Source organism: Rattus norvegicus, chromosome 5 (genome assembly GCF_021556685.1).
Source record: "Rattus norvegicus strain SHRSP/BbbUtx chromosome 5, alternate assembly SHRSP_T2T, whole genome shotgun sequence".
In the NCBI taxonomy this organism is placed as follows: domain Eukaryota; kingdom Metazoa; phylum Chordata; class Mammalia; order Rodentia; family Muridae; genus Rattus; species Rattus norvegicus.
Window position 1 is genome coordinate 171,562,725 of NC_141538.1, and position 24,359 is coordinate 171,587,083.

Sequence of the window (24,359 nt, forward strand, 5' to 3'; positions counted from 1 at the left end):
AGCGGTGCCAAGCCCTGATGTCACTCTGATGTGCTGACACATCTGGAATTTCCCCCATGGCATTTCTTCTTTCTCTTGTAGTGAGTACGGGTAGTGAATTGGAAGAAAGTGAATTGGGAAAAACAAATTTGATCTCAGTCCTAGAAGGAGAAGGTGAGATCCTAGTGTTCTCCTTACCTGAGTGTCCCCAGGGAGGAGACCCCTCCTAAGAGCCAGATTGCCATAGTTGGGTGCTCAAGACTCCTGTGGGCCGTACATGACAAATGAGTTTCTGAAGGATGAAAAAGACAGAGGGGAGGGAATTCTCTGTTAAGGACACAAGTTGAACCATCAGGTCCACTGTTGGTCAGGCATGCAGGGAGCCGTTAGTGCCAGCCATGAACACAGACATTCTGCACTGAGAGCTGTGTACTGTGTGGAGAGTGGACAGAGTGGCTCTGAGGAATAGACTCTAAGGTTATCCAGGAGGGAACTGTTGAGAGGTAAGAAGGAAGGAGGCTAACCACAGAGACAGAGCAGTGCTGGGATGGATGAGATCTGGGAGGGAACTGCCACTCCAGTTGTCCTGGTGAAGGTGGACTGGAAAGGGGGGGGGAGCAGGATCTACAAACAAGACAGATCTACTGTCTGCCAACTAGTCAGGTAGTCGTTGCAGAGATCAGCAGCCTGGGGCTTTCCAGGATTCAGAGGCTGAAGCAGAAGCGCGTGACAGCTGCCGCTCTTGTTCTCTGGAACAGACTCTAGCTCCAAGCTCTAGGCTGCTGCCTCAGACAGACACCTTGCCACAGTCTGGTGAACACTCAGTTTGGTGTTCACAGTAGACCTCTTCTCTACCTTGTCCCTGTTTACTTTTGGCCACTTTCCTCTGGGACTAGCTAGAGTCAGGAACCGGGACAGAAGCAGCTGTCCACGCTTGACCTTTCTGGCTACTTCCTATGAGCCCTGAGTTCCAGGAACCCACTTCGATAGAAGTGCTTGCATCCACTCTCTCCTGCCATACTGCCCCATCCTGGGCCCATAAATGCACCCTCTATCCACGCCTGTGTCCAGGCAGTGCTTAGGGATACATTACAAGCGATAAGAACGCTGCAGCCTCCCACCTCACACAAAGGCACCCTGAGCCAAGACATGACAGCAGAGCTGAGCCTCTGCCCAACCCTAATTCTAGGACAGCTCAAGGAGAAGCCCTAGAAGAGGGACCAGTGGAGAGGATCCTCCTGTTCATGAATCATTGGATCCCCTGGCATTCTGGGGGTGAATTAGACCTCGAAAAGAGCCACTGGTCGTTGATACATGGAAGTTTCTGGGAACTGCAAAAGACCCTGGGTTCCAAATTGGGCAGCCATGGGCAGCATCTGCCTTCTGCAGAGAGGGAAAGGCATCTGTGAAGACAGAGAGGAGGGAGGGAAGGGTGCTCGTCTTGGGAAGGAGAGGCATAGCATTCCCTGGAAGGAGCAACCTGTAGGTCAACAATAAAGGCTAAGAGGACAGAGGATTGTAGCTCAGCAGACAGCCCTATCCTGTTGGAACTGCCCTGCAGGAAAACCTGTCTGGAAAATTATTTGTAAGTAGGTAAGTTGTATGTTCAAATCAGCTCCCGGTTTGATCCAGGAATAGACAGCCAAGCATGAGGAGTGTGAGTGTAGTGATCAGCATGGCTGCCCTGAGAATGGTGGGGATGCTAGAAACAACATGGCTACCCTGAGAGAGGTGGGGTTGCTAGAAACCATGCACCTGCTCATCAAAAGAGAACTGGCAGAGTCTGGTATGTTGGCATATACCCATCCCAGTACTCTGGGTACAGACAGGAAGATTTTTGAGTTCAGGGCCAGTCTGGACTGTATAGAGAAGCCACAAATCCCAACACAAGGGCATCCTGTCTCCAAAAAGAAAAGGAAGTAAGGGGAGGAGGGGAGGAGGGGAAGAGGGGAGGAGGGGAGGAGAAGTGGTTTCTTTGAAACTGAAAATACATGAATCAACTGGGGTTTTTTATTGTTTTTTTTTTATTGAACAATATGAAAAAGCATGAACTTCAGAGGAAGAGTCTCAAGTCAAGAGCCAAGGTTAGTGTTAGTGGGGCCTCTTGTTCTCTCACAGGCTGGGCGCTGGGAAGAGCTAAACAGGTTATGATTCCTTGCTGGGTTGACAGGGCAGGACTCAGCGATGCTTGAATGATGCTCAGAAAGGAGGGAGTAATAACACACAGGTAGTCAACTGTGTGCTGAGTGTAGCCCCTGAGCCTGGACAGCAGGCCAGTGGGAAACCGCGGTATGCAGGTACTCACAGAGCTTCCAAGAGCCAGTGTGGGACCTACTTTGGGAGTCACCTGGGAAGCTGGTGAGTCCTGGGAAGGCCAGGGCTCAGTAGAGAGTCTTAGAGAAGCCCCTCCGGAGTGCTGCTTTACCACAGAGGGCACTGTAGGGAGAGCAATGTGAATACCAAGCTGCTGACTGGGCTCCCTCACAAGGCACAGCATCCCTCAGAGGAGGCATCTCCTTACCCCACAAAAATCCAAGTCATCAAGTAGTCAACATGGTGTCTAGCATTTGTCTGGAGACTACTAGTCACCCCCAGAGCAGGAAAATGTGACTAGATTCAGAATGGTACACCTCATGCTGCTGGTCATACAAAGGCCCATGTGCAGAGACAGGAAGATAGATTTGATCCAGAGAGCTGGCTATCTGAGAAGGTGGTCTTCTAGACTGGAAAGACTGCTCGGCACTTGGGAGCACTTGCTGGTCCTGCAGCAGACCAGAGTTCAGTTCCCAGCACCCACACTGGACAGCTCGTACCACCTGTTAACTTCAGCTCCTGGGGAACTGATGCTCCCTTCTGGCTTCCATAAGCACTTGCACTTAGGTGCGTGTATGCACATGCACACACACACACACACACACACACACACACACACACACACATAAATGATAAATCCCTTGAAAAATAGCAAACGGTGTTTATTATCGCACCATTTTGGGGAAGAACCTATCAAAGAAGGTTTTAGGCCTGCCTGAGCTCCACAGTGGGACTTCATCTGAGAAATAATAGCAATAAAATAGCATTAAAAGCGTAGACATCTACAGCCTGTCCTGACATCTGCAGGTGCTGCGGTGAAATCCAGTAGGCGAACGGAACAGGGCTCTGCCTTTAAACGCCCAACCTTCAAAAGCTAGAGCAACCCATGAAAACATGTTTGTGACCTTGAGCTGGCAACGGTGTCTTTGAGTGGGTAGAAACCACAGAAGGGGGGAAGAAAACAAGAGCCCGCCGTGCTTTGTGAAGACAGAGGATGTCTGCAGTCCGCACTCGAGAGTGTTGCTAAGGCAATGAGAGCACAAGCCACACAGCAGGAAAAACTCCCACGGGGTGTAAAAGCTCACAGCCAAAACACCTTTTAACTCATGCCACTCAGTGAGGAGACAAATACGTTGTTCAGTTTTCTACGACGGATACCGGAGATGATCAACTTCTAAACAGGAAGTTTCAGCGTCGCCCCCTACGAGCCTGAGGGTCAAGGTTGAACCCTGTGATGGAGAAGGCTGCTCACCGGACGCGGATGAGAAGCAAAGAGAGAAGGAGAGGCTAGGGTTGTTCTGTTTTACAAAAAGAAAGAGAAAGCGGGGTTACGTTCGGTGGGGGTGCGGTATGGTGTGGGGGAGGGGGTGCCACTGTGCTTGAGGGACCAGCCACGTGACAGTATAGTATAGAATAGAGTTTATTCAGGGCACGGAGAGGGGGTTGAAAGAAAGGCGGAGGGGTTGGGGATTTAGCTCAGTGATAGAGCGCTTGCCTAGCGAGCGCAAGGCCCTGGGTTCGGTCCCCAGCTCAGGGGGGGAAAAAAGAAGGAAAGAAAGGCAGAGAGAGAGAGGAGTAGAGGCCGCCATGAGCAGAGGGGAGAGGATAATGGAGAGAAGGAAGATGGTAAGAGAGCAAGGGAAGAAGAGCAAGAGGAGCAGGAGAGTGAGGAGGGGACAAGCAGCCCCTTTTTAGCGGGTCAGGCACACCTGGCTGTTGCCAGGTAACTGTGGGGCGGAGCCTAGACGAAATGCCAATAGGGGTCTCATGCAGTGACCTCACTTCCTCCCACCAGGCCCCATCTTCTCCCGGTTCCACCAGTCCCCAGGACTGTCCTAAGCTGTGCCTTTGGGTGGCATTTAGACTCTAAGCTGTAACAACAAACAACCTAGTTTTTTCTTTCTGCTGCTGATGTTTTTTAGGGCTTTTATTTTGAGATTTTATTTTTATTTTTATACGAATGGGCGTTTTGCCTGCATGCATGCATGTGTACCCCAACAGGAATTGCCCACAGAGGCAAGAAGAGGGCACCAATTCCCCTGGGAAAATTACAGATGGTTGTGAGCCGTTACGTGGTTGCTGGGACTTGAACCACAGTCCTCTGTAAGAGCAGCCAGTACTCTTTTAACAGTTTTAGTGGGGGCTGGAGGGATGGCTCAGTGGTTAGGAGCACCCGACTGCTCTCCCAGAGGTCCTGAGTTCAATTCCCAGCAACCACATGGTGGCTCACAACCATCTGCAAAGAGATCCGATGCCCTCTTCTGGTGTGTCTGAAGACAGCTACAGTGTACTTATATATAATAAATGAATAAATCTTAAAAAAAAAAAAAACAGTTTTAGCGATATCTTCAGCCCCAATAACATAGTCAGTCTGCCTCCCTCCCTCTCTCCCTCTCTCCCTCCCTCTCTCTCTCTCTCTTTCTCCCTCTCTCAGTCTTTCTTTTCTGTCTTGGAAATTGCTAGACCAGGCTAGCCTCACACCCAGAGACCTACTTGCCTCTGCTTCCCAAGCACTGGGATTAAGCTAGTTTTTCTTAACAGAAAAAAAAAAAATCTGACTTCACCAAAGAATGCAAGAGACTCTATACATCATTAGTCATTAGGAAAATTCAAGTTAAAACCACAGCCGGGGCCTCCCCACCGTTAGAAGACTGTCCCAGTCAAGCACTGTAAGGATGTGGAGTAATGAGAACTCTCACGCGGCTGTAGATGGTGCAACCACTTTGGGCAATGGTGTGGTCGAATCTTAGAGTTAATCACACACCATCCATGCAACCCAGCATCTCACTCCCCAGCTACAGAAACAACTCAAGCACAGGTCTGTACACAAAATGTCTACAGAAGTCAGAAGCAGGGCTGGAGAGACGGCTCACTGGGTAAAGCGCTGGCTGGACCTGAGTTCATCACTGGTGCGCATTTTAAAAACCGGCATGGTGGCATGTGTGTGTAATCCTTGTGCCAAAGGGCCAGAAATGAACAGATCCCGGGGCTCAATGGCCAGACCTTCTAGCTAAAACAGCAACCTCCAGGTTCAGGGAGACACCTTGTCTCAAAAACTAGGATAGAACGTGATGAAGGAAAACATTCAGGGTCAACCTCTGTCCTCCATAGGTAGGCATTTGTACGCACGGGCATTTGTACGCACATGCGTGCTTATAACATGTGCAAAGTAAATAAATGTTTTAGAGAAATGTTGGTAGTGACTCAGTTCAGACCACTTTAGAATGAGAAATCGTTTCAGAATCGTCCCCCCGGAGGATGAACAACAAACTGAGGAGGTCCTGCTTTGCCAAGAGGGCAGGATAAACTGTGGACACACATCACATGTTCTCTGAGCCCAGGCTTCATGGAGGAGCAAGAATAACAAAACTACACGGTTGCCTCTATGTGAAGCAGAGCAACTGGGAGGGACAGAAAGATCCAGGAACTGTGTGACTGGGGTGTGGGCATCTGAGCTGGTCTGGAGGTCATGACCAGATAGCACAGACGGAACTTAACAAGTATTCAGGCTGGGTTGCGGCTATCCCAGCCCTTGTAGGTAGAGACAGAAGAATCAGAATTTCAAGGTCACCCTGGACGAAAAGGTAAGTAAATGTCTTTGAGTTAAGGCCAGCCTGGTCTCCATATGGAGTTCTAGGATAACCAGGGCTACATAGTGAGACCCTGTCTCAAAAGAAAAAGAAATTGTTCAAAGTCATCTTTACCTACATGGCAACTACTGCAATAGCAAAAAGAAGAAATAGTCACACCTTCGTGATCCTACAATGTATGGACTTGACTCAAAGATGTGACGAGGCTAGCCCCTCCAAGACATTCTTCCTAGCCACAGATGGCACCTTCTGTATGTCCACTGGCATCCCCTGTGCCTCTGAGCATGTCTTCAAGGTCACTCTAATGACCTCACTTAACATTAATCACCTAAAGTCCCATCTCCAGACAGTCTGGACATTGGGCTCAGAGTATGAACTCAGAAGCCCTGTCCCCAGGAGCTAGGGAGATAGCTCAGTCAGTGACAGTGAAGTGCTTGCTGCATAGGAATGAGTGCCTAAGTTTGATTACCCCCTCAAAACACCCACACTCACTCACCATCCATACACCAACACACACCACCACACACATACACACATGCACTCACACAAATACATACACAAACACGCACTCATACACACACAGAGACAGTCACACACACAAACACACACATACACACATGCACTCACACAAATACCTATACAAACACGCACTCATACACACACAGAGACAGTCACACACACAAACACACACATACACACATGCACTCACACAAATACCTATACAAACACGCACTCATACACACACAGAGACAGTCACACACACAAACACACACATACACACATGCACTCACACAAATACCTATACAAACACGCACTCATACACACACAGAGACAGTCACACACACAAACACACACATACACACATGCACTTACACAAACACACACTCACACACAGTCTTTCTCACACACACACAAACACACAAACACATACCCTCCACACACACTCATATACACAATCTCTCTCTCTCTCACACACACACACACACACACACACAAAACACACGGATGTGACACTCCATGTTTGACATCTGTGAGAGCGAATGTGTGTCTTCTCATCTGTGTTCTAAAAAATGCTAGACATGTCCCTCAGGAATTGATGGAGATCACAGATCATTGTTTCTACTTTCGCTTCTGGCTTGGGCTTGAATGTCTCTGCCAGATATTGCCCCTTTTACCAGAAAGGTATTTGCAAGCAATGGATGAATGCACCAGGCAGTACCAAGAGGCCATGCTTTTCCCAGGAAGGGTCCAGTCAGGCATTAGGACCAGTTGTGTAACCCACCTCCACAGACAGACAGACTTCTTCCCCCTCCTCACCCTTTAATCCCTGAACTTGGGGATTCAGGTCTAACCCTTACCCTCAGAGGCCACTTTAGTGCACGTCCACGAACATTCATATCCCATGATTCCCAGCAGCTGAGAAGTGGAAGCAACTGAGTATCTGTCCTACTGTTCCTACTGTGAAATGTTACTTGCCCACCAAGAATCCATGGAGCATTGACATATGCTTACAACATGGATGAGCTTCGAGGATACTCTGCTGAGAGAGAGAAGCCAGACACAAACAACTGATACTGTGAGATCTGTGCAAAGGAAGACATGGGGACCCAGAAAAGGGTGTCCAAGAAGACAATGAAAACGTTCTGGGTGTGGACAGTGATGATGGCTATACAAAAATGGGGGCCTGGAGAGAAGACTCAGAAGTTAAGAGCAGAAAAGGACCTGAGTGTCTCCTAGACCTGTGTGTGTGTGTGTGTGTGTGTGTGTGTGTGTGTGTGTGTGTGTAGATACCTACATGTGAGTGTTGTGGCCTAAGAGGTCAGAAGAGGGCCTTAGATCTCCTAGAGTAGTCATGGGCTGCCAAGTATGGTGTTGGTGAGCAGAGCTCAGGTCCCCTGCTATAACAGTGCCAGTGCATACTCAGACTTCCTTCTCGAGAGTTTCCATACTGTCTCATGATTTACCAGAAAAGATGAAAGGGAGGGACAGGAAAGAGTGCCACAGCAAGAGCAGGAATTTGCACTTTGCCTACGAAGTTACCGAGCATAGCCCAAGACCTGGGCCTTGGCCTCTAGCCCACAGGCTAGTTTCCACAGGCAGGAAAGGGAAATCAGGAGGTATGGTCGAAACCTCCAATGGCAGCACTTCCTGCTGCCTGCTAAACTAAGGTTTCTTCTTAAAGCAAAACATGAACTTATTTTCCACCAACTCATCACAGCGGAAAACAAGAGGTTCTCAATATGCCCCTCTTTTTTTTTTTTAACATAAAAGAGGATCGTGGGACGTAAATTTACAGAAAAAAAATATGTAAAGTATTGATGTGTAGCAATCTAGCCGTGACTCTGTAAGGGGCTTTCCCGGGTCAGAGGAAAGTATCCCCACCTTAATCCACCACAACTCCTTTGGTCGTTCACTAGAACATTTTTCTCATGTGTGAATTCACTTCATCCTGCCCCTACTCATTCATCCTCCATCCTCTCAAACAATCCATTGGCATTTATGGGGCAGTCCAGAGGTCCTGGTTACACACCGGCTGATTCTAAACCCTCACGGGGACATACCATCCAGATCTCCCTGGTCTGGGAGCAGCAAAATCTAGGATCAGTGCCCTGATAGAAGAGTTTGGGGGCTAGGGCAATGCAGGGATAGAAGACAATCAGTGTCTCAGGAGAGGAGAATCCTAGGGCACAACAGAGTGGGTCAGAGGTGGCCAAGGTCCCTCTGGCATGCACACTGCGGCTGAGCCTTCGGTCCAGCTGTAGGGCAGCCTCGATGTCTCTCAGCACTTGTCTGTCTGCAGAGCGGGCTCCGGTCTTCGAAATTGTCAAGATAAGCCATGCTGAGTCTATCTCCTAGGGACGGAGATAGTAGATCAAGAGAGACCTAGGAGTTCCTGGTGGGAGGCTATAGTTGTTCATCTGAGCCCGCCCTCTCTTTCCCCTGCCCACCTGCGCCCTGAGAAAATAAGTCCCATGCATGTAGCCTGCACTTTCAGAACAAGGGACAGCAGCCCTTGGCAGGAGCACCTAAGGACTAAGGCTCCAGGAGAGGTGAACTTCACAAGAAAGGTCTGGGTGCCCAGGGGATGTAGCCTTCCTTCCTGGCCATCCCTCAGTGATCAATGATGGATTCCAGGCCTGAATCCTCTGACACCCAAAAGTCCTCAGATTGTGCCCAAACAAGAAATGCTGTCAAGCTTTTCACACACACACACACACACACACACACACACACGCACGCACGCACGCACGCACGCACGCACGCACGCACACGCGCGCACGCACAGGAGCACCAGACTGACAGCCTCTGGGGACCGTGAACCAGCCGTCCAACACACTGCCAAGTTATATGGAGACTGCTTTTCTATCTCTTTGCATAGCAAGGAAAGCCCCATCCCCACACAGAAGCCTCAGCTAGACCTGGGCAGGTCCCCTGTCCCCGGCATTACCTCTTGTGAGGAAATGGCAGGACCTTGAGCCAGCTGGGCCTCACCTGAGTCCTGGACTCCTCAAGTACCAAGGTCCTCCTCTGTTTAAGAAGCACCTACAATATGCTAGGTAACAGGGCACAGGAAGTCCTCAGGCTGGCGTCTCCCTGAACACAGACGTGCTAATAGATGAAATAACTAGAATGTGGAAGTGAAGGGGAGGAACCCAGGGGAGCCGCTCAGACCACATGAACACAGAAACTCCATTAACAAAACAGCCAGACACTGTTCAAGGTCTCTATGAGAAGTGATAAAGGAGTTGGGGATTTAGCTCAGTGGTAGAGCGCTTGCCTAGGAAGCGCAAGGCCCTGGGTTCGGTCCCCAGCTCCGAAAAAAAAAAAAAAAAGAACCAAAAAAAAAAAAAAAAGAAGTGATAAAGACTTCTTCCCTACTCAGCCTATGAGCCTCTGCCAGGTCATGCTGGGTCCTGCGGAAGTCTCCACAGGGACAGGAAATTCCCCAGAGCGATGACTTCCCATCCGGGAGTCTTTACCAGAACTTGGAAAAGAACCATTCAGGTCTCTTCCCTCCTCAACCTAGTGCTGAAGTGTGACCTCTGGTGGCAGCAGAGAACACCAAGATGTCCACTTGGGGGCCTGGAGCCTAGCTCTTCTGTAGGAAACCCTACTTACTTTCCTTCCTTTGCGCCACTAGAGGGCAGCAAAACCCAGGCCTGGTTGCTCTCTGTGCACCTCAGCCTCACAGCCAGGCATCCCTCCGCAGGTTTAGGGCTGTGTTTATTTACAAACAATGCTTTTTTTTTTTCTTTTCTTTTCTTTTTTTCGGAGCTGGGGACCGAACCCAGGGCCTTGCGCTTGCTAGGCAAGCGCTCCACCACTGAGCTAAATCCCTAACCCCGGGGCTGTGTTTATTTAAGAATGCTACATCCGTAAGTGATCGGTGGTAGCACCTGGGAGGCAGACGATGGCGGACCTCTGAGTTCTAGGCCAGTCTGGTCTACAGAGCAAACTCGAGGACAGTCAGGGGTGCACAGAGAAACCCTTTTTAGAAAAAGGGGAAACACACACACACACACACACACACACACACACACACACACTAGGGGAGAAGGGAAAGTTGAAGGGCTCCCCACTCAAATACCAGTTTCCATGAACCATCGATGCTGGACAGAGTCGGGGAATTGAGAGAAATTTGCATTTACCAAGGAATAAAAAAGAGAGGGAGGGAGGCAGAGACAGAGAGCCCACCACCAGTTCCACTTGACTTCCTAATGTCACATGGCCCCCACGGATGGATGGCTGCTCCTCTCTGCAACAGCTGTGGTAGGCTTTACCCCTGGGACTGTGCAGAGGGTGACTGCATGAGCAGCTAATACCGTGGCTGCCAGGGTGCTGGGTAAGTCAGCCTCCTCAACCCACGCCAGGGGAAAGAGCCAGCGTGGCTGAAAGCAGCCCTGAGGGTCTTTCCAGTCATTTGGACCCAAAGTGGACTGTGGCTTAACCATAGAGGCAGAGACGAAGCCAGCAGGACAGACAAGGGCCCAGTCCAGGAGCCCTAAACATAGGGCCAGCCTGGGTGGTACCTAGTACCTCAGGGTTGCAGTCAGCCTCAGGATGGGCGATAGATTCAGACTCTGGAGACTGTTGATCAGGACCTTCATTCAAAGCCTGTGCTGTTCCCTCTCTGAAGTACACACTGTGTGCTCTCTCACACATGCCTGCCATGCTCCAAGGGATACCCGAGCAGCCCTATACTGCTACATCGCTCTACGCACAGCATGGTGCACAGCATTTGTTCATTCCAGCCTTATTCCAATATAGAACATGGAGCCACTTCCCAGCACGGGAGGAACAAGATCCAGCTCTGGTCTGGCTAGAAAGATCCCTATACATCTATCCCCCATGGTGTGTTGGTCCAGAACTCCCTGCCCTGCATAAGCCAAACAGTGTGCAGCCTTTGCAATACACAAAGCCTGTGCCCCGGTACCCTCTCTCCAAAATGAAGACAGACAGTGGCTCCGGATTGGTAACCCCGGAGGTTACCAGTGGGAGGTAACCTCTCAGGGCAGGTAACCCCTCACCTGTCCATAGCTCAGGCCCTGCTCTGGAGAAACGGAGAAGGGGGCAAGGGAGTCCCATCTGCAGGACGAGCCATGCCAGCAACCCTGGCCTTTCCTCCTGTTTCCAAGAGCCTGGACCCATGGCCACCACGTCTCCATCCTGCCCGCTACAGGCAGGGGCTGCTCCAGCATGCCGTGCTTGCGCAGCAGTGTGGATCTCTTTGTCACCTAGGTTACCACTTGATGCAGAAAGAAGGCTGGAGGGGCTCTGACCTCTTCTTCCCAATTCCCTCTGCTATGTTTCTTTGCTGCAGAGAGTAAGGAGAAGAGGCCGGAGGAGTATGTATGAACCAAGTCAGGGCAATAAGCCAGGCACCATCTCCCACCAGGCCAAGGTTATCCAGGGATGCTGCCTCCTTGTTCCCAGCTCTGGCTGGGCTACTGCCCGCCCCACCCCACAAACCTCCAACAGGAGAGTCCAGGCTGCCACCAGGTCCCTGCTGGACCCACACTGCAAGTGCCAGACTCACTCTTCACTCCTAGAGCTAGGGACTCTGTGAATAGCAGACAGACCGGAGATTACCGTGCCTTTATGGCACCGGGGGTTGGGGGTGGGAATGGAAGGGTTGGAGTGGTCCCTAGCACTTTCCCACGCCCAGGAGCCGATGGAGAGATGGGATTGGACAACAGAGAATGAACCCTCCCACAGAGGGGCTGGGCTACTATCCATCTGGAGTGAGGGGTGGAGATTGATCCGATGCAGCCACACCGGACTCTGGCTGGTAGGCTCCTTGCCCTTGGATCTTAACCTTCCAATCCCTGAGAATGCTGTCACTGCCTTGCACACTGCAGCCTGGATCCAGAGATCAGAGCCATTAGCAGCTTCTGCCCTGGCCCCAGCTTCCTACGTGAAAGGCACAGGACCGGTTGCCTTCCATCTAGCCAATCGACTTGTCTGAGGGCCCGTGCTCAGCGCTCACACACCTGACTAATCAATCTTCCACCTGCAGGGTTCAGACCAGTTTAAGGACACACTGGAGCCTAGTGGTTTTAGGGAGTGACGAAAGCTGGTCAGGGTCAGCAAGACCCCGGATAAAGATTCTTGCTGCCGAGCCTGATGATGACCAGAGTTCAATCCCAGAAATTCACAGTATAGAAAGAGAGAACCTGATCCTACAGGTTGTCCTCTATCCTCCACGTGTGTGCATGTGCCTGTGTGTGTACACGATTGATCCGTTTTTTATGTTTTTAAAGATGTATTTATTTATTATCTATGAGTACACTGTAGCTGTCTTCAGACACACCAGAAGAGGGCATCGGATCTCAATACAGATAGTTGTGAGCCACCATGTGGTTGCTGGGATTTGAACTCCGGACCTCTGGAAGAGCAGTTAATGCTCTTAACCACTGAGCCATCTCTCCAGCCCAATCAGTATTTTTTTTTTAATAACTTCAGGAGCAGCCCTAAAAATGTCAAGACCATCATTCCCAGAGGTCCCCAGATGCCTTCAAACCAAGACTCAAGGCTCCAATAGTCACCTTCCCCAAGAAGCCCCACATACCTCTCCCAGGCTAGTCCTTACCTCAGTGCTGGTTCTGGTAGCTAACTCCCAGGGGAGGAAGACACCCCCCCCCCTTTATCCTTCCCCCAACATCTCTAAGACTTGGTAAACTTGTTTTCTTTTTTGTTTGGGTTTTGCTTTTGGTTTTGGCCACATAAGCCAAGCTAGCTTTGAACTCGCTGTGTTGCCAAGGATAATGCTAGACTCCTGATGTCCCTGCCTCTGCCTGCCTCCCAAATGCTGGGGTTACAGGTGCACCACTCTGTCCAGCCTGTTATTTCTAAATGGTTAAACTTCAGAGTCTCTTCCACTTGCCCAGAGATGGGGCACTGCAGCTCCTCACATCAAATAAGGTGACTGAGGTGTTCAGGAGAACCACCCCCACCCCTCACCCCCCCCCCCCCGTCCAGATACGTGATAGACACGCCCCTCCTTGTCCCTCAGGTTGAGTGGTAGGCTTGGTTGCTGGGAGGGTGGGGTGGAAGTGAATGCTGGGAGTGAGAGCATCGTGGGCTAGCCAGGGAGCAAGGACGTGTGCCAGCCAGTGTGACTCTGGGCAGGACGTGTGGCGGGAGGAAAGGAGACAGGGCGGCCCAACGGTGGCAGAGGCAGCAGCAGAGGCGCCGTGCCAGGCATAATGGCAAGAGCGTGCAGGGTCTTCCTGGGAGTCCTTTGCCCAGGCCCTGAGGCTAAATGATGGAGCCCAGGAATGGTGCCAGCCTTGGGCAAAAGGGAGGGGTAGCCACCCCTGGGGGAACTTCATAAAACCGCACCTTGATCTCCAGCTCTGTGGGTAACTTGGCCTCTCATTGGTCAACAGGGAGGAAACTCCATGTATTCTTAGTCTGGCTTGAGGGTGGCCAGGTAGGCTGTGGTAGCTGCTCTGCTGGCCCCGCCTGCCTGGAGGCCCTGAATGGCCTGGCGTCTTTTGTGGGAGAGCAGCTGGCGCCCGGCCCTTTATGTGGGGCTGTGGGAAAGTCCCCGGGCCAGCCTCTCACAGTCTCTCAAAAGCCGGGATTATCTCTCTGAGCCTGCAGGACACCCTCTCAAGGACCCCCTCCCCAGCAAAGTTGGGGGCAGGGACACCCCCGGAGAGGGTCTGTCCACCAGGCTCTGGCCCCAGGAGCCCTTTGGCCAGGAAATATTCTTAAGTGGAAAGACCCTTGAACACTCTTGCTCCCACCCTACCAGCCCAGCTGCCCAGACTTAGAGATGCCGGTTACGGTTACGCAGGCAGGGCTGCCAGGGACAGCAAAAGGCCTTGCACCCATCTGAGTCCTCTCTCTTTTCTCTCCACCCCATGTGTTCTAGGCAGGCCCACAGCTAGAGGCTTGGCAGGGAGATGTACACCTATTTAACACCTACAGCACAGAAGCTGAGTAGACCGTCCCTCTCCTAGCTCAGAGCTGGGGGCATGGGAGGGCCACACCTAGCTGCCTGTCCATCACTTTGGACTCCCATTCATAAGTCCAGAACATCCGTATAGGTTCCTCCAGGAAACCAAATGATGAGGCTGACAGTGCCTGGGATTGTATTCATTGGCAGCTTTGAGTCCAAGGTCACTCTGTTGTCTCCTCTGTCTACTGTGCTCCTCAGCGAACACCTGGACGGGACCACCCTCAGCCCCATTCCATAGATGGGAAAACTGAGGCCCGGACAGCTGAGCTTCTATGTGGTAGCAGCTCGTGGCTTTGAACCCTGTGCTCACAGTCCCTTTAGAGTCATGGGTAAAGCAGGAGGTAAACCTCCCCTAGAGTGCCCGCCCTTCTCGCACCTAGTGTAACACCAGAGATGGCAACTCCTGGGTGCGCGCGCTCCAGCGCTGGGGCCAGATGTGCTGACATCCAATGAGGTTGCCAGGGAGCTGCTGCCGCTGCCCAGGACCTCAAAGGCCGCCTAGGGGGAAGCCCCCACCCTGCCTGCTCTGAGGACTGCTCCCCAGATGGCCTCTGGGGCCAGGAACTTGGCTCACAAAGCACAGGCGGCCCCGTGGCGAATGAGTTTGTTGCCGCGCACGCGCCTTTTGTGGGGATGAATGTATAAGGCAGGGGGTGGGGTGTGGGAACCCACCCGGAGCAGGCCTCCCGCCCAAATTATTCATTCAACCTCTCTCTCTCTCTCTCTCTCTCTCTCTCTCTCTCTCTCTCTCTCTCCTCTCCTCTCCTCTCCTCTCCTCTCCTCTCCTCTCCTCTCCTCTCCTCTCCTCTTCTCTCCCCCTCTCTCTCCTCAACCTCTCTAGCTGCTACTGCCTGGAAAGAAGGCAGAACCGCCTTGTCACCCTTAAGCCCCACCAAGACAGACATATGGGGCTCCATGCAATTCAGAAATGTTTGGCTTCCTCCTCTCAGTCTCATGAAGAGAAGCAGGAGGTGGAAGTGGGGCTGGCGGGGGGCGGGGGATGGCTTTAGGGTGTCCAGGACACCGATAGAAAGAGTAGGGGACTCTGGGACCTACTAGAGCATCTCAAAGTAGAGTCTCAGTCCTGGGAGATGGGTAGAAAGTTGAAATCCGTGACGATGCAAGTCACTGCCGGATCTGAGGAGCATCTAGAGGCCCCTCTTTTGCTCAATCCTTTTGTCCGCCCACTCCAGAGCCTGGCACACAGTGGGCACTCATCAAAGCATGCAGGTATTGGGAGGTGGGAGGTGGGCAGTTTGACCTGCCTCCTGCTAAGCTGGAAGCCGTAGGATCTGACAGAACCTCCCGTAGTCTCTCTGTAGTCTCTCCACCTGTGAAGAGTCCCAGGGGATAACCATTCACCCACTGCTGTAGGGGGTACCAGATATGGTTAGGACCATAGTTATGGGTCCTCTCTGATGGTCATTGTGAGCCTCAATGGGAGACTCCACACTGGGCTAGAAGCATCCGTTGATCCTGGCTGGCCAATCGGTAGCAAGCCGATGAGGTGAACATGATATGCTGGCATTGGAGTTGGACACCAAGAAACGGACCAGAAGCCAATGATATCACACACCTTTAATCCCCGCACTCAGGAGGCAGAGGCAGGTGGATCTTTGAGTTTGCAGCCAGCCTGGTCTACAGAGCAAGATCCAGAACAGCCAGGGCTACACAAAGAAACCCTGTCTCAGAAGAAAAAAGAAAGACAGAAAGACAGAAAAAGACAGGAAGAAGGGATGGAAGGAGGAAAGACAGAAAGGAAGGAAGGAAGGAAGGAAGGAAGGAAGGAAGAAAGAAAGAAAGAAAGAAAGAAAGAAAGAAAGAAAGAAAGGAAGGAAGAAAGAAAGAAAGAGGGGCTGGGGATTTAGCTCAGTGGTAGAGCGCTTACCTAGGAAGCGCAAGGCCCTGGGTTCGGTCCCCAGCTCTGAAAAAAAAAAAAAAAAGAAAGAAAGAAAGAAAGGGAGAGCAGGTATTAAGGGGTCACGGTAAAGTTTTCTCTGGGCTATGATCTGAACCCTATCTATAATCTCTCTAAATGTTAGGGTCCCCTAGAGACATGGTCTGACTGTGCTGACAGGCTTTGGTTCCTGCCTGTCTCAAACACCAGCAGTGTGGGGTGGGGTGATCAATATTCTGCTAGCTGATATGGTAAGAGAAGGGACCTCCTGTCATAGCCCCGGGGTCCCCAATTTTGGGCATCTCGTGGAACTGATCTACTACAGAGTCTGTCCCAGGCATTGCCCAGGGACCTCAGTCCCTGACAGGGCCCTTGGCCTTCTCCCCATGTTCAGGTGCAACCAGCTGCCATCCCCCAAAGTCTCCCTTGCTTCTTCACAGCCGCTGCTCACCCTGGATCTGTTCCTTTCAAGAAGCATGGTGTCCCACGCTTTTTTTAAAAATATTTATTTATTTATTTATTTATTTATTTATTTATTTATTTCATGTATGAGTACACTGTAGCTGTCCTCAGACACACCAGAAGAGGGCATCAGATCCCATTACAGATGGTTGTGAGCCACCATGTGGTTGCTGGGAATTGAACTGAGGACCTAGGGAAGAGCAGTCAGTGCTCTTAACCACTGAGCCACCTCTCCAGCCCCCCATGCTTGTTTAGTGAGTCCCTATGACCCTGAAAATCTGAGTAGCTTCTTAAACACAAGCCAAGCCAACCACTACCCCCATACTGCAGTGGAGAAGGTCAGCAGGCACTTCAAACTCTGGAGACATAAGCAGACCCTGGGAGAAATACACGTGACTCATCAAGGGTTCAAGAACCACCTATGTCCTTTCTGACAGGGCCCAAAGTTTCCCCCTCTGCCTCAACCCCGGGCCCTTCCACTCTGACCTGAGCCACCATTTGCAACTTGGCCTTGAACTTTTCTGTGCCTTAGTTTGTTTACCTGTCCAATGGATATGATGAGGCTGCGCGTCTGGACGTAATTCTGCTTCCTGTAAACCAGCTTCTGATGTGACAGGGAAAAAGCGAGACTCCCTTGGGATGGGAGTGGGGACAGCTGAGTACATGGTAACTATTCTAGTCTGGGTGGATGTCACTTCCCTGACCACCTCTGATACTGTATCAAGATAGGCATAGGTAAGGGATAGGTGCACACTAACAAGATTTCACCAGCTACACTGACATTTCAATCTCATGCCCTGTGTCACACCATGGAACATTCTTGCTTGGATGTTGGTTGCTTTAGAATATCATTCTAAATATCATTCTTGGAGGGCAAGGAGGCCCTGGTGCCTCCATACTTGCCAGCTACCTGCCTCTGACCTCCTAAACCAATTGAGGGCCCCTACCATTGTCCCCACTTTGCAGATAAGAAAACTGAGGCAGAAATCGGTTTAAATATGATGCCATGGGCCACACAGCTGGGGACACATGAGGATGGTGTCTGGGGATGGCTCTGTATCCCCTCTCAAGATTGAGAGCCAAGGATAAGGACAGCCAGCGTCTGCTTCGGGCTGGGACAGCCTCTGCTGTCCATGTCACCGTGATCCTCACTCTGGGCCACGGTTCCCACACTATGGTGGCGGCGGCAGCAGCGCGGGAAGCGTGCCCAGCCCCTCGGCATTAGTGCCGGGGCCTGCTTCTGAATGAATGAGGGCGGCGGTGGGGGGCATGAGGAGGGTAGCTCCCAAAAGACCATCTGGCTCCATGTTATAATAGAGCAATAAAGGGCTCGTCTGCTTTTCAGGGGTTGGGAAGGGGCTGCTCTCTGACACCACAGAGTTTTTAAGCAGCTTGGGACTGCGACCCCAGCACTACCCTGGCCCACTGGGGGCTGGTGGACAGAGCGTGGCCACGTGGGCTGGATCGACCTAATCCCTTCGCTGCCTTGAGAGCATCCCCGCCCCCAGTTTTCCCACCGCCCACCTCTCTGTTGTCCTGCGCCCTCCCCCGCCCTTTCCCCAACTAAGGCGGGTTGAGGAGCCCTGCCTGACCCTGCTGAGTTCCAGGAGCTCAGGAAGATGGTCCCCACCTCACAGCCACCCAAATGCCTCTCAAGCAGCGCGCCCACCCAGTGGAACCGTGGGACGGTGAAATATACCTCGCCAGACCTGAAGTCTCCAGGCCCAGAGGGAACAGAGGGCTAGGGTGTGGTCTTCCCTGTGTCTCCCAGTCCCAGGCCCCACCTCAATCAGATGAGAAAGGAGGTTTGGGAGATGGGACATCTCTTTTTTTTTTTTTTTCCCTCCATCTTTATTAACTTGGGTATTTCTTATTTACATTTCAATTGTTATTCCCTTTCCCGGTTTCCAGGCCAACATCCCCCTAACCTCTCCCCTCCCCTTCTATATGGGTGTTCCCCTCCCCATCCTCCCCCCATTACACCCTCCCCCCAACAATCACGTTCACTGGGGGTTCAGTCTTGGCAGGACCAAGGGCTTCCCCTTCCACTGGTGCTCTTACTAGGCTTTTCATTGCTACCTTTGCAGTTGGAGCCCAGGGTCAGTTCATGTATAGTCTTTGGGTAGTGGCTTAGTCCCTGGAGAGATGGGACATCTTCAGGCCCGCACCATTACCAGAGCCCAGAGCCCGGGGTGAGGGGAGGTGGGTGCAGGGGCGGGGCACTGGGTAAGCGCAAAGTACAGAGGACTTCCTTGAACAGCCTTTAGTAGAGCCTGAGAGCAAGAGGGAGGTGCTGTCCCCTGATTTGGTGGCTCCGGCTTAGTACTATTTACTGTGCATGGCACCTGTTGTTTGGCACAGGAGGCAGGCAGCCCTGGCTGCAGATGCTCCTTCTGGGCTGGGGCCAGTAGAGGTACATCTCAGCAAGGCCTTCCTTGTGTGTGGGGCGCGGCGGGGGGTGTCCTACAACCTGGAGTCAATTCCTCAAGACCCAGGTAAGACTTGGCCTATAAGCTCATCTTACAGACAGGTAAACTGAGTCTCTGGAAGGGTCAAGATGTGTTCACATGTGTGAGAAAGTCAAGGGCAGAGTCTGGCCTTGATGTGTCGGCCCTTGTCAGCCCATCCAGCCTGCTCTTTGGAGCTCCCCTGAAGTAATCCTGCTGTGGAGAAAGCTGACAGAGTGTGTCTGTAAAGGCAAGGTTGGTGCAGACCCGGTGAACTATGAACCAGGATCAGACTGTGGGCTCTGACCTGACGGGCAGTGCATGTATCATATCCTCACATCCGCTGGAACAGGGTGGAGTTGCTTGTGCCCTGGAAGGTCAAGGCAGGTGAGGAAAGGAGAAGAAGATGCTCAGGAAATTGATCTCAGGAGCTGTCTGAGACCCATTCCTGGAGAACAGCTAGTAGAGAGGCTGCCCGGCCGAAGCAGGGGAGCTGGCCCAGTAGCAGCCCCAGAAGTCACCCAGTCCCCATCCCTTCCTCTGTGCAATAGGTCTGAAGTTAACAAACCTTAGCCCACAGAGCCAGTGCTGCAGCTGCAGGAACCTAACCCTCCCCTGTGCCCTGCGTTCAGGAGACTCCTAGGCATGGAGAGGGTCTGCCCAGCGTCCACTGGGGATGAGGCTGTTCCCACTCAGAGAGAAGACCAGTGCATGTCAGAGGGACAGAGGACGGTCCCACTGTGCCTAGGATTGTCCATCCTCTCTCATGTCACCCTCTGTGGCTGGGGCAGCAGCATCTCAGGCAGAGTCTAAGGGACTGGCCCACCGGCAAACAGCTTCCTCCTGAGAGCCCCAGCTTCCTCATCTGCAACAGAGGCAGGCATACGCTTTCCTGCTTCTGAGGGTTCCTGAGGGTCTGACCCAGCCTTGTGTTACAGGATGGAGGGCAGTGGTGGCCACACGGTTCCCCCCACTATCACAGCACCCAGGTATCTATTCCAAGGAAGGGTAGCAGAGAGAAGTGCTTGGCTGACCGGGGCCTTCTGAGAGGTGAGAGCAACAGACCAGGCTGGGGACAGTGACCCAGAGAGCAACTAAATGTGGCACACACGTATGACCATACAGTTGTGCAAGGACACACAGGCACCAGCACAACATGAATGTGCAGGTGTACATGACAGTGTGCTCCCCGGGCCTGCAGGAGCAGGAATGTGAGGCTGTGTGTGTGTGTGTGTGTGTGTGTGTGTGTGTACATGTGTGTGTATGTGTATGTGTACATGTGTGTGTATATGTACTTACGTCTATGTCTCTATATGTGTGACTTATGTGACAGGGTGTGTATGTGTGTGTGTGTATGTGTGTGTGTGTACTTACATCTATGTCTCTATATGTGTGACTTATGTGACAGGGTGTGTGTGTGTGTGTGTGTGTGTGTACTTATGTGCACGTCTCTATATGTGTGGCTTGTGTCACAGGGTGTGCATGTGCGGGCCTTCACCTACTGAGCCATCTCTCCAGCCCTGTCAACATTTTCTCAGGGGGATATTTACCACTGTGTAATGTATAAAGAGCTTCTGCACACACACACACGCGCACACACATACACACACACATAAATAAATAAGATGAAAACTTTGATAAGAAAACCCATGCTCCAGTCATGCCAACACTTGGGGTTCTCTGCATGCTGTCCTGCCATGTCCTGTGGGCCTCCCGGCCAATAGTTACCTGTCTTCACTGTAACTCCATGCTAGACCTGACCCCAAGCCCCTAGGTCACCTCCTACATGTTAGGATCTCTTACCCCACTTTCAGAACTCCTCTACTCACAGTGCACAGCCAAGTTTGCCCTCTGCTTAGCTCGTGAGCACTGGACTCTGCCAACCAAGGGAAGAGAAACAGTGGGCAGGGGGAAAGAACCCTGCCCTCTTGGATACAGCTACTCAGTCTAGTTCTTGGGCCAAGGGAAGATTCAGGACGCTGGCTGGCCAGGGAGCGCTCTAAGGCTTTCCTTCTAGCCCCATAGAGGACCCATAAACCAAAGTACTTACAAAAGGCATTGATTACCTGCCTTACTAGCAGCCTTTTGCAGTATAGCTAGCTACCCTTTGACCCTGCACCAGTTAGCTGGTGACCTACCATCCGGAGCACTGGTTCCAATCAATAGGTTTCTTACTTTCCTCTGACTCGGAGTAAGCACCCAAAGGTCAGACTGGGGCACTACAGCCTCTCTTCACCCCACCCCCACACACCCATCTTTCCTAGAGACGGTCCCACCACAGCCAACACTCACTTTGGCATCCAGCCCTCTCTGCTCTGTACACTTCTCTCCTGGAGCTATCCCCCCTGGCCCCCCGCTCGATGACCCAGGAAAGCAAGCAAACAAGCAAGCAAGTAAAGTTTGAGGGTCTTTGAATCCCAGCCTCAGCTAGGTGTGGTTGCACAAGTCTGTGATCTCCATGGAGGGTGAGGCAGGAGAATCTCGAATTTAAGGCCAGCCGTGTCTACATGCTAGTTCCCTGTCTCAGTCAAGAGAAAACAACCCCAGTCTGGGCATCCGTCTTGCTCTCTGTGTGTGCTGGTAAGCGCCAAGGAGAAGAGGGTGGCTCGTGAGTGGGTGCCTTGGAGTCCAGTGCTAACTGGGAAGTCAGGACAAACTGAGAGTGTTTGATGCTTTGGACGTACGGGGTTAGTTGACCCGCGGTTCACGGCCTTTGGCAAGTCTCTTGACTTGCTGCTGGCCAGTGACCTAAAGACAGAGATTCTCTACTCACTGCCTGACTAGGAAGTCACTGTCCTGTGTTCCATGCCCTGTGCTTTGCAAGTGTATCCTTAGTCACGGACCCACACACACACACACCCCCACTGCAGATCCTGCCTGCGAGACCTAAGAGAGCCTACCCCTCCTATCGCCCAAGGGCACTCAGTAGCCACTAAGTGTTCCTCTCTGCTGCAGGACAGAGAGACTCCTTCCATGGCCAGCTGTCCTTCCTGGTGGTCTGTCCAGGGAAAAGTAGGCATCTCCTTACTTGCGGATTGAAGGCTGGGGATTGAAGGCTGGTTGGAGCCAGGATGGTGCTCGGCATAGGACAACACTGCTGTGGTCATGACTCGGGGAGACTCTGTCCCCACCATCCCAAAGAAGGTCACTTCCTTGCCCCAAGTTCCCAGGAGGGGGTGGTCGAAGGCAACAGCAGGCTGCCCCCTCCATTTCTCAGGTCCATCCTCATTCCAACCCCTCATTCCTCATCCACTGTAAATGTTCTGGAACTAGAACATGGCTGGGGCTCATAGGACCCAACAGCCCCCACAGTCGCACAAGCAGGATCATGTCTATGTCTCTTCTCTAGACAAACTCCAAATTGTGGCCAAATATACATAAAAATTCACCCACTTCTGTTCACACTTGTTAAATATACTCACGATGTGACACAGCTGTCACCACCACCCATGTTCATCTTCTCAAGCCAGAACTGTCCCCGTTAAACACTGCCACTCCATCTTCCTCCCGCCCCAGCTCTTGACAGTCGATGTTCCACTTTCTGCCCACAGATTTGACTACTCTAGGTCGCTCCCGTAACTGGTAACTGGACTCCTGCAGGATCTGTCCTCTTGGGGCTGGTTTGTCTCCTTAGCCATGAGTTTCACCCATGCTGTGTGCAAATGAGCGATCTTCCACTCTATGGATGCTTCCTCTGTTCTTTATCTGTTAGTTGATCTGTGAACACTTGGGTGGCCCTGGCTCCTTGGCTACTGTGTACTGTGCAGCTGTGGGCGCCAGTACAGAAAAGCTTGAGTCTGCTTATAACTTCTATGAGCATAGACATGGAGGCAGAATTTCTGAGTTATAAATTAATTCCATTTAATTTTTGTCTGCCTTCCAAACTGTTTATCACAGTGCTGTACTCCCATCCAAAATGAACCTTCCTTCAGAGACTGGGAGCAGAGTATCCTGCAGCTTCCCCTTTCTCATCCAAGGAACTCCTCAGCCAGCTTACTAAGGGAACGGGTCCTGACTTTCAGCATAACCTGGGCAGACTCAGTATACAGGATCCCCACCGCTGCCCCAATGTACAAAATAGCGTGAAGCACTCCACTGAGGGGCCTTGCCAACTCCAGATCCTGACCAGCCTCACCTACTGTCCCTTCACCCAGACCTACTGAGCGCTCAGGTGGGATGCTCTGAAAGGTACAGGAAGGGCAAAACTAGGGAAGGACCCGATTCCATGCGGCTGCGGTGGCTAAGGATCCCGATGCCCCTCCCCCACCTCGCAGTGCTTCTGCCGGGCAAAGCCCGCCAGCCAGAGGCAGCCTTTACCCATCCCCCTTTGCAGCTACTCAAGTCGGATGGTGTGAGCCAGGAGCCCAGAGAGTTTCCCACACTTTGGCCCCATTCACAGTGTTAAACGGCCCACAAAGGCCAGGCGTGTGCCTCAGAGGCCGCCTGGGCTGCCATCTGGCCCGCACTCGGGGAGGCAACCAGCCTTTCATCCGGCTGGGATTTAACACCATTCATTTCATATTTCCCACAACTGAAAATTGGATCAAAGCTGCTAGGGTTGAGGGGGGGTGGCGGTGAGGAGGAGCGGGGGAGGGGGTGGCCCTCCCCGTGGCCCACCCACCACCCTCACCTCTGGAAGGCCAGCTCTCCTAACCCACCGCGGGTGGGCGGGCGGTTGGGGTGGGATGGAGGTTGGACCATATCTCCTGGCACGCGTCTCATTTGGGTGAGGAGCTGGCTCGGGGGAGGGTACTGGAAGAACAGAACACAAGCCTTAGCCAACTGTCCTCACCAAAGTCTTGGGGAGCAAGTCTGTGCCTGGATGACCCTCATATCTGGGTACAGTCTTGGGTCCTTGCTGCCAGCAGCCAGGAGCAATGGTCAGGGCTCACATAGGCTCAGACCCTGGTTCCAGTTGGTGGGTTTCATGCCCTCCCTGGTCTGTTTGCATTCCCTTGGCCCTCTGAACACCTAATCAGGCTCCTGAGCCCTTCCTGCAGGGCATACAGGACAACCACACAGGTTTTCCTGCCCTCCCCACTCCCAGGGATCTGAGATCCACAGCATGGCTAAATTTGACTACCATGCGGTGGTGTAAACTTCTAGTTGGCTGCAAACAAGATTCCAATGAGCACCACCAGGACTCCTCTGCCTTGGAGTCTGAGGGGGCTGCTTGCCCACCACAAAGTGCCAGACACTGCTAG

The 24,359-nt window shown here is 52.1% G+C and overlaps 1 long non-coding RNA gene across 1 annotated transcript; it reads left to right on the top strand.

Annotated features, from left to right (window-relative positions):
* Positions 1 to 81: 81 nt before the first annotated feature.
* On the top strand, positions 82 to 3,599 carry LOC148006198 (uncharacterized). Its single transcript, XR_015621381.1, has 3 exons — positions 82 to 153; positions 2,025 to 2,063; positions 3,100 to 3,599. It is a non-coding gene; the product is annotated as an uncharacterized LOC148006198 (long non-coding RNA).
* The last annotated feature ends 20,760 nt before the right edge of the window (positions 3,600 to 24,359 follow it).